The sequence below is a fragment of the Rhinoderma darwinii genome, chromosome 5, assembly GCF_050947455.1.
Source record: "Rhinoderma darwinii isolate aRhiDar2 chromosome 5, aRhiDar2.hap1, whole genome shotgun sequence".
NCBI classification, from domain to species: Eukaryota; Metazoa; Chordata; class Amphibia; order Anura; family Rhinodermatidae; genus Rhinoderma; species Rhinoderma darwinii.
The window spans coordinates 270,431,780-270,445,751 of record NC_134691.1 but is presented as its reverse complement, the minus strand read 5'-3'; the positions used below and the strand labels follow the sequence as shown (position 1 = coordinate 270,445,751).

Sequence of the window (13,972 nt, the reverse complement as noted above, 5' to 3'; positions counted from 1 at the left end):
AATCACAGTGCAGCTTTCATATTTCCAGCGCAGTGGGTAAAAAATGAAAGCTGAGCTTTGATTGGTTGCTATGGGCCACAGGATATGTTTTTATATTAAACAGTTTTGATAAATGCGGCTCAATGTGCTGTGCTGGTTACTATGGTGACGGGAGCCATCTTGTTACAGTCAAAGGCAGCTGGTGTGAGCAGCCTGATACTGGATAGAACAATATAAAGTTTGTTTGTTTATTTGTTTGAAGCCAGATTTTTCATTGGTTTAAAATCAGGGAATAGCTATTTTTGATTGGACATTGAACAAAGTTCGATTTTTACTGAATTTTTACTGAAATTTACTCTGATGACTGCGAACACTCCCCAAACCAAGCACTCTTGCTTTCAGATGACTTTGTTTGGTGTGAGCGAAATTCGAGAGAGAGGCTTCATGCCCACCTTCAAAATTCAGGGGCAAGTTTGCCATCGACTTGGATCGCTCCTGCCATTGCCCAATGAACCACCAAAGTTTCTGCACATTTATTTCATGGGCGATGAAAAGCTTCAAGTTCAGCAACGACAGAGCAACGTCCCTGGAACTCGGGCCGACATTTTGCTGGAACTGCAGCAGATGCTTCACGAACATCACTGTTATGTCGAGATATTCAAGAGCTCTTTGGAAATGATGACTTCGGATAACTACAAAGTGGTCATCAAGGCTGACCGAAGGCCAACAGGAGAGCATGAGCGGCGATAAAACGCACCAACTGTCAATGAAGTTGCTGTCGTCATCGTTGGGGAATTTGAAAATCGGGATATTGTGCTGCAGAAGCGTGAGAATCATCTGCAGAGAGTTTCTGAAACCCATCGATCATATAATGCACTTCAGTACCCACTGATCTTTTGGCAAGGCGAAGACGGATATGATATTCAAATATTCCAAACAAATCCAAGTACTGGAAATGTTACCACCGGGAAAAAAGTTTTGTGCATGCCGTTCTATCGAATCTTTTACATCAGTTTTTGTTTGATATGTATGCTAAAATCGAAAACGGAGCGACTTCGCTTCATCTGTTTCAATCAGAAGGCACTTCGCGCTGAAAGCTATATCCTCCTTCGAGATGCTGTCGTCAACGATGGAAACACGAGCAATATTGGTCAGATGGTTATCTTGCCTTCCAGCTTCACAGGGAGCCCTCGACATATGCACGAATACACTCAAGACTCCATGACATATGTGCGAAAATACGGAGGGCCTGACATGTTTATTACTTTTACGTGCAACCCAACATGGAAAGAAAGTCGCCAAGAGCTCTTGCCAGAACAATCGGCGACTGATAGACACGATCTGGTAGCCCGAGTCTTTCGACAAAAGGTTATCAAGTTCATGAATGTCCTCACGAAGGGCAAGGTATTTAGAGAAACTCAATGCTTCATGTACACAATCGAATGGCAAAAACTAGGTTAGCCTCACGCACATATACTGATCTGGCTGAAGAAGAAGATCTGACCAAATCAGATCGATTCTGTCATTAGTGCAGAGATCTCAAATGCACAAGAAGATCAAAAGCTAGTCGACATCATCATGAAGAACATGGTCCATGAACCATGGGGAAGACTGAATCCAAGCTCCCCATGCATAAAAGATGGCTTCTGTACAAAGAGATTCCCATAACAGCTGATCCATGAAACTCAGTCTGGAGATGATGGTTATCTACTTTATCGAAGAAGAAAAGTGGGAGAAGGCGGGTTCACTGCATTGATGAAGATGAAGATTGGCAATAGTTACCAGGACATCGAGGTTGACAACAGATGGATTGTACCCTACTCGCCATTTCTTTCCAAGACCTTTCAACCTCATGTCAATGTTGAATATTGCAACTCAGTTAACCCCTTAAGGACACGGCCAATTTTAGCCTTGAGGACAGAGCAATTTTTTTTACATTTCCCTCTTTGCATCCCGACGCTCATAACGCTTTTATTTTTTGTACGACGTAGTTGTATGAGACTTTGTTTTTTGCGGGACGAATTGTACTTTATGTACGTACCATTTTTTTGTACAAATACATTATCGTTTAATTTATATAAATTTTTAATTAGATTAAAATGCAGAAAAAAAGCAGTTCCGCTGCAGTTTTAATATTTATTTTTTTACACCATACACCGATCATCATAAATAATGGTATACGTTTGTAGTACAGGTTGTTACGGTCGTGGCGATACCAAATATGTCTATATTATTTCATGTTTTGGGACTTATATTTTAAAAAGTTGATTTATTATAAAAAATGAGTATTTCTGTGTATTTTATTTACTTTTTATTTATTTATTTACCATTATTTTTTTTTTACATTCATTTAACTTTTTTTTTTAATCCCATAAAGGGATTTATCATTTTGATTTTGATTTTGTAACTGTAATGTACTGGCATAGATCTATATGCCAGTACATTAGCCTGTTACTTACTGATCGTACACAGGCAGTTGTTAGGGCATACCTCAGTATGCCCTAACAACAGGAAATATGTTCAGACAGCCCTGGGGTCCTTCACTGGACTCTGGGCTGTCTGGCCATATGAGTTATGGGATTTGATCGCGTCACAGTTATTTTCTGTGACGCGATCAATGTGCAGTCCCCTCTCCTTGAACGCCGCGATCAGCTGTCATCGCGGCGTTCAAAGGGTTAACAGCGGAGAGAAGATGTTTCTCTCCTCTCCGCTGTCAGAGCGGGGCCGTGGCTGTGTATTACAGCCGTTGCCCCGCTCTCGATCGCACACACAGAGACGGCAGAGACGGCTCTCACACAGGACGAGTATGCTCGTCCTAATGCGCGAAGTGCTCGCTGCTCAGGACGAGCATACTCGTCCTGTGTCGGCAACCAGTTAAGGCGATCAAGTACATCTGCAAATATGTCAACAAAGGATTGGATCAAGCAGCTTTTGGCTTGGAAACACAAGGAAGAACAACTGATGAAATCTATCGCCAAGAAAGACAAGAATGAACAATTGATGAAATTGATCGCTTCCAAACTGGATGTTACATCAGTAGCAACGAGGCTGTATGGCGAATTTTGGACTTTCCAATTCACGACCGCTATCCGACGGTAGTTCATCTCAACGTCCACTTGGAAAATAGACAGAGAGTCTACTTCACCGAGGAAACTGCTGCACAACAAGTTTTGCAGCCCAAAGACACCACGCTGACAGCATTCTTCAAGCTTTACCAACAAGATGACTTTGCAACGACACTCCTATACTGCGATGTTCCAAAGTATTATACGTGGAATAAATCTACAAGAGTTTTCAAGCGAAGAGTCCCAGGAACACCAGTTGAAGGACATGTTGGAATCAAGTCAAGTGATGCTCTTGGCAGAGTCTACACAGTGCACCCAAACAACCATGAGTGCTTCTTCCTCCAGTTGCTTCTTCACACAGTAGCAGGCCCGACATTATTTGTTAGCCTCAAGACTGTTGGCGACCATGTTTGTACAACCTATCGGCAAGCATGTCAAGAAAGGGGACTACTTGAGGGTGATTCTCATTGGGACAAGACTTTAGAGGAAGCAGCAAACTGCCAATTTGCAAAACCTATTTGCTGTCATACTCACGACGTGTGGACCATCAAAGCCACTTGAACTGTGGGAAAAGTACAACGAGCACCACTCAGAGGATGTTCTTCTGCAAGCACGACGGCAAAACCCGGGACTCCAATTGTACAGCTGTACCCCGCAAATGTTCAACATGTCATTGATCCTACTTGAAGAAAAGACCCTCATGATGGTTGGAAAGAGACTTGAGCAACTGGGACTTCCCGCGACGGAAAGGAACACCGACGAAAGACTTGGACGGGAATTGCTTTGAGAAACAAGCTATGACATGAGCGCTCTGGAGACTTATCTTGCAAAAAAAGAACCTCTTTTGGTTGCTGACCAAACAACGGCGTACAATCAGATGTTGGACATGGTTGTGAAAAACACTGGTGGTATTGTCTACTTGGATGCTCCTGGTGGAACAGGAAAGACGTTTGTCATAAACTTGTTGTTGGCAAAGATCCGATAACAATCCAGGATTGCTCTGGCTGTTGCTTCCTCAGGCATTGCGGCAACATTGCTTGATGATGGCAGAACTGCCTATTCAGCGTTCAAATTACCGCTCAACTTGACTCGAGATGCGTCTCCTGTTTGTAACATCAGCAAAGGTACTGGTGTGGCAAATGTCCTGCAAGAATGTTTGATGATTGTCTGGAATGAATGCACGATGGCACACAAGTTGGCGCTTGAAGCTCTGGATCGACTTGCAGGACTTGCGTGGAAACAATACAGTCATGGGAGGTGTCGTCTTGGTGTTGGCCGGTGATTTCCGTCAGACATTGCCTATTGTTCCAAAGGGGACACCAGCAGACAAATTGAAAGCTTGCTTGAAGCAGTCAGTGTTGTGGAGGCATGTGAAGAAGATGAGTCTGACCACCAGCATGCGAGTTCATCTGCATGGAGATGCCACTGCTGGTGAGTTTGCCAGCAGATTACTCAATCTGGGGAATGGAGATGTTCAAGTTGACAATGGGACGGATCTGATCAGCTTCCACGATGATTTCGCAAATTTTCCCAAGTCAGTGGAAGAGCTTACAGACAGTGTCTTTCCCAACATCGCCTTCAACTACAGAGATCATGAATGGTTATGTCAACGGGCAATACTGGCGCCAAAGAATGATTCTGTCAACGCCATCAATCAGCAAATTCAAATGACTCTGCAGGTCAAGAAAGGCTGTACAAGTCCACCGACACAGTTATTGACCCCGATCAGGCGGTGTACTATCCGACAGAATTTCTCAACTCTCTCGAGCCGCCTGGCTTACCTACCCATCGATTGATGTTGAAAGTTGGGTCACCTATCATGCTGTTGAGAAACATTGACGCTCCGAAACTTTGCAACAGGATGAGGCTGTGTGTCAAGAAGTTGATGGATCACGTCATCGAGGCCACCATACGAACAGGATGTGCCAACGGGGAAGTTGTCTTTATTCCTCACATTCCCCTTGCTCCAAATGATGTTCCTTTCGAGTTCAAGCGGCAACAGTTCCCAGTACGCCTAGCCTTCGCAATGACAAGAAGGCTCAAGGTCAATCCCTGAAAGTGGCAGGAATACACATTTAAAGTCCCTGTTTTTCCAATGGGCAACTATATGTTGCTTGCTCCAGAGTCGGCACTGGAAAGAATCTCTACATCTTGGCACCGGATCAAAAGACAAAAAACATTGTTTACAAGAAAGCGTTGGAATAGAAACATGCAGTCCTAAATCAACCCTATATAAATCTCTAATGAATATATTTGCTTAATTTCATTTCTTTTATGCTTCCAATAACATTATTTACACTCTCTAGCAATTAAATTCATATCGAGAGGTAGCAATTAAATTCATACTGAGAGGTATTTAAATAGTGAGCTTTTACTCTATCTATACCGTAAGTCAACCTCCCGAGCAACGCCGGGTATAAAAGCTAGTGGAGGTATAAAATTCATAACACCACGTGGTTCACATTAATTAATTAATAACGGTGTACACATCATAAATTATGCTATAAATATAAAAGTTCTGGTTAGGGACTCGCAAGGCACTGGGGACCCTTGACGTTGGGTTGCGAGCTTTGCGTATTTTGGCCAAAATAACAACTAATACCCCATGTTTCATGGATATTTCTTACTACGTATACTACACTTTTTTTCAGGACGCAGCCGGGTCTTATATGCTGGGAGGGCATGATGTGCTGGCGTTTGGTTTGGAATGCAGAGCAGCCCGCTTTAGCTAACACTAGCGGCGTTACAAATAGGCTGTTATTCGGCAAGATACGCCATGCCTGACGACCAGCACATTATCCCTCCACGTATTACACATAGTACTGACACCCCATGTACTATTCACAGCACTGACCCCTATTCATCACATTTATTTTATTTATTTATTTTTATTACATTATTACACAGTTCTGACACTTTCATACATACATATTTATTTTTTACCATCCATTCACACCCTAGCACTACACTGACACACATTTATCGCACACCTTTGAGCACTTAGTCCGCCACTCCCCTCAAGACTAGTGGGAGGGGCTATCACTATTTAATGCACACTCCTTCTGCAGCATTCTTTGACCCGTCTGCGTCCTGATGGGAACGGGTTTTCACCCACCCACCTACCTAGTGAGTATGGCCTTTTTTGTGGTTTTGATATTTATGTCCCATTTTTTCTGTTTGTGTTTTTAAATTAGGAACGAAAAGTTCTGGTTAGGGACTCGCAAGGCACTGGGGACCCTTGACGTTGGGTTGCGAGCTTTGCGTATTTTGGCCAAAATAACAACTAATACCCCATGTTTCATGGATATTTCTTACTACGTATACTACACTTTTTTTCAGGACGCAGCCGGGTCTTATATGCTGGGAGGGCATGATGTGCTGGCGTTTGGTTTGGAATGCAGAGCAGCCCGCTTTAGCTAACACTAGCGGCGTTACAAATAGGCTGTTATTCGGCAAGATACGCCATGCCTGACGACCAGCACATTATCCCTCCACGTATTACACATAGTACTGACACCCCATGTACTATTCACAGCACTGACCCCTATTCATCACATTTATTTTATTTATTTATTTTTATTACATTATTACACAGTTCTGACACTTTCATACATACATATTTATTTTTTACCATCCATTCACACCCTAGCACTACACTGACACACATTTATCGCACACCTTTGAGCACTTAGTCCGCCACTCCCCTCAAGACTAGTGGGAGGGGCTATCACTATTTAATGCACACTCCTTCTGCAGCATTCTTTGACCCGTCTGCGTCCTGATGGGAACGGGTTTTCACCCACCCACCTACCTAGTGAGTATGGCCTTTTTTGTGGTTTTGATATTTATGTCCCATTTTTTCTGTTTGTGTTTTTAAATTAGGAACGAAAAGTTCTGGTTAGGGACTCGCAAGGCACTGGGGACCCTTGACGTTGGGTTGCGAGCTTTGCGTATTTTGGCCAAAATAACAACTAATACCCCATGTTTCATGGATATTTCTTACTACGTATACTACACTTTTTTTTCAGGACGCAGCCGGGTCTTATATGCTGGGAGGGCATGATGTGCTGGCGTTTGGTTTGGAATGCAGAGCAGCCCGCTTTAGCTAACACTAGCGGCGTTACAAATAGGCTGTTATTCGGCAAGATACGCCATGCCTGACGACCAGCACATTATCCCTCCACGTATTACACATAGTACTGACACCCCATGTACTATTCACAGCACTGACCCCTATTCATCACATTTATTTTATTTATTTATTTTTATTACATTATTACACAGTTCTGACACTTTCATACATACATATTTATTTTTTACCATCCATTCACACCCTAGCACTACACTGACACACATTTATCGCACACCTTTGAGCACTTAGTCCGCCACTCCCCTCAAGACTAGTGGGAGGGGCTATCACTATTTAATGCACACTCCTTCTGCAGCATTCTTTGACCCGTCTGCGTCCTGATGGGAACGGGTTTTCACCCACCCACCTACCTAGTGAGTATGGCCTTTTTTGTGGTTTTGATATTTATGTCCCATTTTTTCTGTTTGTGTTTTTAAATTAGGAACGAAAAGTTCTGGTTAGGGACTCGCAAGGCACTGGGGACCCTTGACGTTGGGTTGCGAGCTTTGCGTATTTTGGCCAAAATAACAACTAATACCCCATGTTTCATGGATATTTCTTACTACGTATACTACACTTTTTTTCAGGACGCAGCCGGGTCTTATATGCTGGGAGGGCATGATGTGCTGGCGTTTGGTTTGGAATGCAGAGCAGCCCGCTTTAGCTAACACTAGCGGCGTTACAAATAGGCTGTTATTCGGCAAGATACGCCATGCCTGACGACCAGCACATTATCCCTCCACGTATTACACATAGTACTGACACCCCATGTACTATTCACAGCACTGACCCCTATTCATCACATTTATTTTATTTATTTATTTTTATTACATTATTACACAGTTCTGACACTTTCATACATACATATTTATTTTTTACCATCCATTCACACCCTAGCACTACACTGACACACATTTATCGCACACCTTTGAGCACTTAGTCCGCCACTCCCCTCAAGACTAGTGGGAGGGGCTATCACTATTTAATGCACACTCCTTCTGCAGCATTCTTTGACCCGTCTGCGTCCTGATGGGAACGGGTTTTCACCCACCCACCTACCTAGTGAGTATGGCCTTTTTGTGGTTTTGATATTTATGTCCCATTTTTTCTGTTTGTGTTTTTAAAAGCTAGTGGAGGTATAAAATTCATAACACCACGTGGTTCACATTAATTAATTAATAACAGTGTACACATCATAAATTATGCTATAAATTTGTTGTGCAGGTTATTACAGTCGCGACAATAGCTAATGTGTGTATATTTTATGTATTGAGACTTTTATGTTATGGTCAATTCTAAAAAATGGCTGTGTGTATTGTTTTTATTTAACATTACTTTATTTTTACTTTTTTATTTTTAAACTTTAAAGGGGTATTCCAGTTACAACAAGTTCCCCTCTATCCGTAAAGTAAGGGGTAACTTGCTTACTGGAGTGTGTCTGACAGCTGGGACCCCCACCATTTACGAGAACGGGGGTCCCGTACCCCTCGGTTGAACTGAGCGGCTGGTCGCTCGTGCGAACTGCCACTCCATTCATTCTCTATGGGAGCGCCAGAGATAGGCGAGTACAGTGTTTGGCTATTTCCGGCGCTACCATAGAGAATGAATGGAGTGGTGGTGCGCATGAGCGACCTGCCGCTTTGTTCAAACGAGGGGTACGGGACCCCTGTTCTCGTAAACGGTGGGGGTAACTTGTTGTACTGACATATATCTATATGCCGGTATATTAGCCTGTGTACTGATGGTACACAGGCAGTTGTTAGGACATACCTAAGTATGCCCTAACAACAGGAAATATATCGTCAGACAGCCTGGGCTGTCTGCCCATATATGGTATGTCCCTCAATCGCGTCACAGGGATTCCCTGTGATTCAATCCAAGGGGCATCCCCCTTCGCATTTTCCCCTTGAATGCTGCGGTCAGCTTTGATTGCAGCATTCAGGGGAATAGCGGCGGAGAAGAGAGGTTTCTCTGATATCCGCCATTAGAGCGGGGCTGCGGCTGTGTAATACAGCCATTGCCCCGTTCCTGACAACAAGTGTGCGCTCGCAGTCAGCATTAGGTGATGTGACCAGAGCTGCTCTGCGCTAATGAGCATTAGTGCAGCTCTGGCCGCATCACCTCATGCTAAACGCGCGCACACACTTGTTGTCAGGAGCGTGGCAACGGCTGTATTACACAGCCGCAGCCCCACTCTAACTACATTCATGTATTACGATACTAAGCTGTGTGGCCGAAATACAATAATTAACAGTATTGAACCATTTGAGGGTGCATGGCATTGAAGTAGTATTGTTGCAACCCTACATTATATTACATCACACAGAACATGTAGTAGTACTTACCTGACCTGCTGCGGTGACCTCCTGTCCTGTTCTGCTGTCCGTTCTCCCTACAGCGCTTCTTAGACTGAGTCTAAGACACGTCCACTGTTCTCGAATTGGCCACAGCTGCTCACGTGAGCATTTCTGGCCAATGCATTAACATTGGGCGTGTCTTACCCCCCTGGCCTGTGTGACCTGACCGCTGGCTGGTCAGGCCACGAGTTAAAAAAAACAATCCTCTAGCCGCCCCCCTGCTGGACGCCCTAGGCACTGCACCCCCAGTGCCTAGTGGTAAATATAGCCCTGATCTGATGTATGGCATCTGATGGGTCATATTACAGCATTAAAAACTATGTAAACCTTTGAAAGTGATTTTTAAAAATAAAAAGTTCAGTGTGTTGCAACTTTCAAATAAGTTTTTATTAAAAATGATTTTTACTTTTTGAGATACAGCTGCTTTCTTTCTATTCTCTATACAGAGCAGCTGTATTTTGCGCTAAGACCTGAATCCGTCAGGTCTGCAGAATCCACATGCAGAATCCACCTATAATCTATCACATCTAAGTTATGAACTTAGATGTGATCGGTAACAGCTCGATCATGCGTGTCAGAGACAAAGAAGACCAACTAACACTGAACCCGTCAGTCCCGCGGACCTGACAGATTCAGTTCTTAGCACACAGTACAGCTGCTCTGTATACAGAATAGAAAGAAAGCAGATTTATCTCAAAAAGTGAAAATATTTTTTTTAAACTTTAAATTTTAAAGTTGCACCAAACACACTGACTGCCATTTTTATATAAAAGAAAATATAACTTTCAAAGGTTTACATAGCCTTTAAGCTGCATGCAGGACCTTTTTACATTTTGTGCAGTTTCAACACATCCTGCAGCACAGATTTTGAGAGGATTGTCTGCAATATCTTCCATAGGCAGTACAATTGGCTGAATATTGAAGAATATCAGTTGTATATCAATTCCGCCTAATCATATGCTTTTGGCCAAATGAGAGATACACTCTAAATACTCCTAAAATGTTCTATTGAGTTATGGGGGGGTAGTGTGTAAGAGTATGACTGGTAAGAAGAGGTCGCAGTGGTGCTGTGGGTTGTGCGGTCAATATGTGTAGCTATAGACCGGAATTGGTGGGATGGAGGACCCCTAAACCTGCTGTTCCACACTATTATGTCCTGAAAGGGGTTGTGTCATGACAGACATTTATCCACAGGAGATGCCATAAATATCTGATAGATGCATGTCCTACCTCTGGGACCCGCGCCTATCTTCTTAACAGGAATCCCCCCTCCCGACTAGTGAAGCGGCTGCGGCCACTACATGCAGACGGGGCATGAGTGCACAACATGTTGGGAAAGTTGGGCTCTTTCCGAAAAACCTGTCCTGCTGTGCACTGATGAAACGCCTGGATGCAGCGGCCACCTGACCAGGCTGGGCCTAGTTGGTGTGGGTCTCAAAGGTAAGACCTGCAACTATCAGATATTTATAGCATATCCTGTGGAAATGTCTGTCATAACACAACCCCTTTAATCTGGCCCTGCGGAAACTCTCTTAGGGTATGTTCACACATTGTGTTTCCAGGCGTATTTCGGGGCGTAAACGCCTCGAAATACACCTGAGAAAACGGTAGCTTGCCTACAAACATCTGCCCATTGAATTCAATGGGAATAACTGTGTTTTGTTCAGACAAGGCGTTATTTTACTCCGCCGTTTTAAAAAGCGGTGCGTAAAAAAAAACGCAGTAAAAATGAGCACGTCACTTCTTAGGGTATGTGCACACACACAAGTACCGGACCGAACTCAGTGCAGGGAGCCGGGCTCCTAGCATCGTAGTTATGTACGACGCTAGGAGTCCCTGCCTCTCCGTGGAACTACTGTCCCGTACTGAAAACATGATTACAGTACGGGACAGTTGTCCTGCAGAGAGGCAGGGACTCCTAGCGTCGTACATAACTACGATGCTAGGAGCCCGGCTCCCTGCACTGAGTTCGGTCCGGTACTTGCGGCCGAAATACGTCCGTCAATTCCGGACGTAATTAGTGTGTGTGCACATACCCTTAAACTGTTTTTGGAGCTGTTTTTCATTGTGTCAATGGAAAAACAGCTCCAACAAAATGCATCAAAAAATGCCTCAAAATAGTTTTTGCCTACAAAAAGGGCTAAAAATGAGTGGCTGTTTCCCCTTCAAAACAGCTCTGTCATTTTCAGCCGTTTTTGATTCTGCGTGTGAATAACCCTTAGGCTATGTTCACACGCAGAGTCAAGAACGTCTCAAAATACGGAGCTGTTTTCAAGGGAAAACAGCTCCTAATTTTCAGACGTTTTTTGAGCAACTCACGTTTTTCGCGGCATTTTTTACGGCCGTTTTTGGAGCTGTTTTCAATAGTCTATGAGAAAACAGCTCCAAAAATGTCCCAAGAAGTGTCCTGCACTTCTTTTGACGAGCCGTCATTTTACGCGCCGTATTTTGACAGCGACGCGTATAATGACAGCTCGTCTGCACAGAACATCGTAAGACCCATTGCAAGCAATGGGCAGATGTTTGCCGACGTGTTGGAGCCGTCTTTTCAGGCGTAAAACGCCTCCATTACGTCTGAAAAGAGGTCGTGTGAACATACCCTTATTGTGATTTTGCTGTCAAAACTAATGGTATGGAGACCACAGTGTACAGCTCGCCTAATCAGCGTTCAAAGGGCTGTATAGTACTTTAACACTTTATAGACATCATAGAGAAGCTCCTGCTTTTGAAGTGTGCTTGTTTCTAAACAAGTTTTCTTAAAAGGGTATGTACATCTTTGAAATCTTTTTATTTTTAAAATTTTTTTATAAAAAAGGTGTATCAGTGTTATTAATGCAACTTTCAAAATACTTTTTATTAAAAATCATTTTTACTTTTTGAGATACATACAGCTCCTTTGTATCCTGTATACAGAGCAGCTGTAGTTAGCGCTGTAACCTGTATCTGTCAGGTCCGTGGAACTGACGGGTTCAATCGAGCTGCTATAGATCACATCTAAGTTCATAATCGATTACAGATTACATTTTACTGAACCCGTCAGTCCCTGAAAAGTTTATATCTTAGCGCACGATACAGCTGCATAGAGGATACAAAGCAGCTGTATCTCAAAAAGTTAAAATATTTTTTAATAAAAAGTATTTTGAAAGTTGCACCAATCACACTGATTATTAAATATTTTATATAATATATATTTAAAAAAAATGTCAAATGAGTACATAGCATTTAAAGCAAAGCTGTCATCATACTATGCTGCCCCATGTAAGGGCAGCATAGCATGGGGACAGATTCGCTCTACTATTAGCTCAAACAGCACAAAAACATTTTGCACCTTCCTAGACAAATTGCAATTCTGAGAAGCTACGAGTGATAGGTGTGGGAATTATCAGTAAGCTGCACGTTTAGGGCTCATCCACACGCTGTGGAATTGCTGCGTTTTTTCTGTCCGGAATTGCGGACAGAAAAAATGCTGCAGAATACAGTAGCACATAGAAGAAAGAACTAGAGCATATAGCCAAAAGTATATAAGAATATAACAATTTTATTACACAAATATAACAAACAATGTATTAAAAAACATATAAAGACAAGACTCTAGTAAATTTTATGGAGCGAAACAATTTGCTGGATAGCATGTAAAAAATGAAAGGGCTGTACTAGATAACTGCAAGATTTATTTCAGACACAAAAGGGTTTCATACTGATTAACTCAAATCCCTGTAAATATTGACTATTAGGAAGGGGAACAGGAGAAAGTGTCAGTCCATGCAAATATAACTGAAGAAGCAGCCTTACCCCAGCAGCATAGCAGCAAAGGAAGTTTATATGTTCGCTCCACCACAGAGACCCCAACGCGCGTTTCGCTGTGAGTGCTTCCTCCGGGGGTGTGTGTTTGTGTCCTGACAATATCCAGCTCTTATATAGTGTAGAAGGAGATGTAACTACTGTACATCATCACCGAAATTAGTGAAACGGCGTATGCCCGCTGACGTGACCGGAAGCGAGGCAAGTCCCTCTTCCGGCTCCAAGCGCTGGAGCGCACATCCGGATTCCTGATGCGTAACGGGAGTTCCGGACATGTGCAGTTTGCATAAGGAGCCGAAGTGGGCAATGCATCGCCGCCAGCAGCCACAGCTTGTATGCGCACCTCATTGCTGGAGATGGTTTTTAGACGGGTGTAAGTCCAAGATACCTAATAGACGATACCTACACTGTATAGATCGACATTCTGGGTTAATTTAACAAAAGAAAAAAAAAATGGTAAGTTAAATTTATAATAATATAATATGTCCCCAATGAATTACTATAAATAGACCTGTATTGCTAAATCAATGATGAGAGACCCTATATAGTAGAGGTTTAACATAAAATTATAATGGTGACATAAGTAAATCAAATAAAGTAAACCACAGAAAAAAAGGGCTAATAGTGATAAACTGCAAGTG

The 13,972-nt window shown here is 42.9% G+C and overlaps 1 pseudogene; it reads left to right on the top strand.

Moving 5' to 3' along the window:
- Nucleotides 1-1,004: 1,004 nt before the first annotated feature.
- On the top strand, nt 1,005-3,605 carry LOC142652592 (uncharacterized; annotated as a pseudogene).
- The last annotated feature ends 10,367 nt before the right edge of the window (nt 3,606-13,972 follow it).